Consider the following 5161-nt stretch of genomic DNA (forward strand, 5'->3'; position numbering starts at 1 on the left):
ATTTAAATCGCGACGGTACTTAGAAATTGATACAGATATATCAAGGTGGGGTTTCTGTTCTTTTCCTATTCTCCCATTAACTTTACTGGGTGACTTTAATTATCACAACTTAGTGTGATTGAGCGACCGACCGTTTTCAAAGTTTTCTTCCCCAAGGGAATGTTACTACTTTTTACAAACATGTCTTGATTTCAATTTTTCGTAACTCGTTATACAACCTACGAGAATCACTTCATCTACATCAAACGTTCTAGACCTCTTTTTCCTACTGTGCCCGACAATGTTTCTTCTACATCCTGCGTGCCTGACTTGAGGGACCACTCATTGATTCATATTGAGCTTAAGGTATCAGTATGTCGTGCTGTTGATAATGCAAAACGCGTCAGAGATTATAAAAGAGCGGACTTCGAATCAATTAATCGTGAGTTGTGCCTTCTCTTAGATGACTACTTACACCAATTTTTATCGCTTCCTGGATGAAAATTGGAATCTATTTAAAGGCGAAGTTGATTCTCTCACGACCACCTTCACATCGCCAAGATCCGTTACTTATAATTGCCAGTTTCCATGGTTTCATCAATCACTTAAACGGTTGTCTAACAAGAAGAAACGTCTTTTTCGAACTGCGAAAACCTCTAACTCTCAGCAGCGTTGGGACGCCTATGGGTCTGCAGCTAGTGCCTATAAGACAGCCAATACGAACGCCAAAGATGTGTTTTTTAATGTTACCTTGCCCAGCATGCTGTTTAATAATTCCAAACAATTCTGGAACTCTGTAAATAAGAATAATAACTGTGCCGTGTCTCACAGAAATACTGATGGTGGTGATATTTCTAGCAGTGATTCTGCAAATGTCTTCAACAAAATATTTCTGTTGGCGTTGTCTTCCTCTCAGATTTCTTGTTTTCCTGACAGTGCAATTTTTTTATTCAAACTTTTTGAGCAGTTTTTGGATCTTGGTTTTACCTCCGAGGATTGGAAGACTAGTAGAGTAATTTCTTTTCATAAATCAGGTGACAAACATTTTGCAACTATCAATCGTCCCATCTCAATGACTAGCATACCCTGTAAAATTGTTGGAGATATTGTATTCTCTCACCTTGCTAATTTTTTAGAAATTAACTTTTACTTCTGCAATGCTCAGCATGGTTTCCGGAAATCATTTTCTTGTGAGACTCAGCTCTTGTATTTTACCCATGACCTTCATTTTATTCTTGACCGCGGCTCTAAGGAAGACTGTATTTTCCTAGATTTTTCTAAAGCTTATCAAACATAATTTAGACCCTAACGTCGTTGCATGGTTACGTTCGTTTCTTACTAATCGATCGCAGTTTGTAACTGTCAATTATGTGGATTCCCGACCTTCACCAGTCACTTCAGGTGTTCCCCAGGGATCTGTTCTGGAGCCCCTTTTACTTCTTATCTATATGAACAACCTTCCTAACAATGTATGTTCATCTGCCAGTCTGTTTGCAGATGACTGTGTTATTTATCGGTAAATTACAAATGACTCTTTCATATCTCTCCTTCAGTCTGATGCTAACTCTATGTCTGAATGGTGTAGCTTGTGGTGCATGAAATTAAATACTGCTAAATGTAAATACATGCATGTGTCTCGTCTTAACACAACACGTCCTGTTTACTCCACGTTTCTGTTGAGTATATGCAATCCTACAGGTATGTGGGAGTGCACGTAACTTGTGATTTATCCTAGAAAGCTCATGTTGAGCGTATCGCTAACAATGCTAATCGTATGATTGGTTACCTTAACAAAAACGTTTTCTCTCGTCCATATATCATTGAAACTCCTTCTTTACAAAACCGTTGTTCGGAATAAGCTTGAATATGCTGCGTCTATCTGGGACCCCGGTCTTGAATTGCTCATTTATGAATTAGAATCCGTCCAAAATGGTGCTTCCCGCTTTATTCTTTCTAATTACCATCGCACCGCCAGCGTAACAGTAATGAAAACCAGCTTATCCTTGCCTAATCTTTTTGTGCGCCGAAAAGTGTCTCGCTTGTGTTTGGTCCACAAAAGATAGCGTCATAATTCATTTCTCAAGCAAAGGCTCCTAACACAGCCTCGTTATCTCTCAGCACGGAACGATCATAGATTCAAAGTTGGCATTCCATCCTGCAGGATTAACGCATATTATTATTCCTTTATTCGCAGTACCACTTTTTAGTGGAATCACCTTCCCATGGATGTTGCCGAAATCGTGGACAGTTAAGAGTTTCAGAAATGCCTTAACTAACATGCACTGCTTCTCAACACAAAGTCCTCCAGCAGGTTTTGCTGTTGTGTGTTTTTTCTATATGTTTCTTTTAAACCCACCCCCCTCTGTAACGCCTTCGGCCCTGAGGGTAAAATAAATAAATAAATAAATATGTAATGATTTGTAGTCCGTTGATCTTATCGAATTGGCACGCCAGTGGTGCCGTTGACACGTTAAACAGTGCTGAGGATAGTAGAGATCCCGGAAGGCGCCGATAATATTCTCCTTGACGCCGTTTTACTTGTCGCCTGTCCTTGTAGGCTGTCGCGAGTCTCGAGATTTTTGCAGAATCTTGCTAGCCGAGTGGTAGACTTTACGGTCGTAGGTAAACCAGTCCCTTTTTGGACAGGTCACTATTTTTATTACTTCACATAGCGTCAATGTTACCGATATCAGACTTGTGTATTGTTGGTCGTCAGGAGCTTTGGCAATAAAGAAATAACAACAAAAACAGCGAAAACCACCAGCTTTTGTGTGAATTTGTAGAGACGATGACGAAGTTGAACGTGACAGTGTTTTGGGGGTATTTTCCGTAAAGATAGGTTGCTTAGAGACTAAAAAATGAGTAGTCTTGTGACCAGTCTATATTAGATATCAAGGCGCCTATTGACTGGCAGTGAGGTTAAGAGGAATGTATTATAAAGATCAGTGCTTGCGAATATTAGGTTCACTTGATCTAAGCGAGGACAAAAACAGTTGGCTGGCACAATGTAGGTTTCACGTAAGGGTTAACTTTAATATATCTTATAGAATGAAGATAGACGTGCAATCCTACTTTTCGTCGGTATCAAATTTTAAGTTTTTAGTCGTGCTACGCTGCAAGCAGAATAATATCAATATAAATTTAGAGATCAGAGCAATAAACACAAAACAGCAAAACATCAAGTATGAAGAAATTTTGTGGCGTTCCGAAGGTGCGAGTGAAGTTTCCTTTTACGAGTTTTCTAGGTCTCTCAATTACCCTATCGGCGCTCGTAGTGGTGCTCGCCGAATGTCGTAGCAGTTACTTCTCAGCCAACGACTGGTGACTAGTGCATTAGCAAACGCCCAAACGCACTTTTATGCCTTGAATGACAGTCACATGTGCGCGCGTTGCTCGCGTAGTCAACTGTCCCATCATAAAAGATCAAGGTTATTATCAAAAAGTTTGAGCACGTTTGTTTTTTGGTTTTTCTCTTCTAGTGTGCTCTAATTTAAGGTTCCACTACTTCAGATATATGCTAAAAAATGTTCAAAATAGACTTCATTGACATTGAAAAAAACATTAAAAAAACAATTTCATTTACATATATTTGGGAGTTGCATACACCCAAGAAAGATAAAGGCTGAACGCGTAGGTATTATCTCCTCACGAATAACCCTGAACACGTCGCCAGCACTTTTTGACAGGAGTCTAAAAACACATCGTGATCGATTGTGAAAAAATAGGGCTTCAATTTACACTGTGATTGTGGTTAGCCAGGGAAGCTCTGGTGTCCCGTGCAACGATTCCCCACTGCACTATACTAAATGATCGACGAAACAAGAGTCAATAAACTGTCCCAAAACGTTTATATAGAGATCCTTTTCTTTTTAAACGCCACCAGGGGGCACTCTAGGGTGTGACGCATCAGCGAACCTCCGGTTTATAAAAAGAATGAACAATTTCCTACATTGACACTGCTACCTTCAATGTCGATGAACCGTTTAACCATCAATTTTCCATGTGAATGCTAATAGAAAGAAGCGGGAGATCTGTTAAAATGTTTCGAATATTATGTAAACCAACTTGCTTCTTCCAAGACGATAAATTGTACAGCGGAATGTCCTCGTGAAATCTCCAAATTTGTTGTCCAAGTAGCACTTATGCTTTCTAGCACTGGTGACATAAGCAAGTTCGACAGGCTTTCGAAGACGGAAGTTTCCCGGAACGGAAGGAACTCTTCATGCGTGTAAACAACAAAGACGCCTATATGAAAGACTTCGTACGCTGTCGTTGTCGCGGCAGCTTATGGAACCGCAATCTTCACCAGGAAACGGGTGCGCCGAGCTCAATGTACTTAGCATTGTTCGCGTGCACCTTATCATCTATCATCTGGTTTCGCCAATTGTTTTGTGTTTTTTTTTTATTGAAACACGTGTCAAAACCTCATGATAGAAAATAAGGCGTGCGCTAGTTTACTGTCGACTATTCTGTCGACCACTGTTCTGTTGACAGACACCAAAAACCCGACCAACGAGTCATATACAACTTCGCTGTAAATAAAGATAAAAAATTCCGAGGACACCTAAATACCTCTTATGAGTTGTGAATGCGAAAGCCTGAATGTCGTTCTTCCACTCCCTTAGTTTGTCTGCAGTGTACTGGTGTGAACGGCCACGTTTCGCTACTGTCGAGGTTGCGGCCGTCGGCCCCAGCGCGCACTCCGACAAAACATTTCTTTCGCCTTATTTTCTTTTGTGGTTACAGATGCTGTTTGCTCCGCTCCATGCGATAGTTAATCCTTTCTCATAAAAAGAACACATCTCGAATTTGACAGTAGTAATTAGACCTCCCCCTTTCCGGCCAAAAAAAACAAGCACAAGCAATGTTAGGCATTTTAAACGTAAAGTAAAAAATCATTGTGTACTTTGAAAAAGGGGGCTCTTGTAGAACGCGGTGTTCGCAGTGTCTATTCTGAATGCGCGGAGCACATGTACTTGTGAACAAGGTATATCACCCGCGAAACTATGAGATACGGCCGTTTTGAACGTCAGAATTGTCGCGGATTAAAATTAACAGACCATGGTGCAACTAAAATAAAGGTTTCACCTGCGAACTTGTGACAGAAATAGAAAAAGCAACGGGCTTCAAGGTGCCGGGGTGAAAGCTGGCTACCTCGAAAGTGAGGCGCCAAGGCCATCCT

This window comes from Ixodes scapularis, unplaced genomic scaffold (genome assembly GCF_016920785.2).
Source record: "Ixodes scapularis isolate PalLabHiFi unplaced genomic scaffold, ASM1692078v2 ptg000800l_1__unscaffolded, whole genome shotgun sequence".
In the NCBI taxonomy this organism is placed as follows: domain Eukaryota; kingdom Metazoa; phylum Arthropoda; class Arachnida; order Ixodida; family Ixodidae; genus Ixodes; species Ixodes scapularis.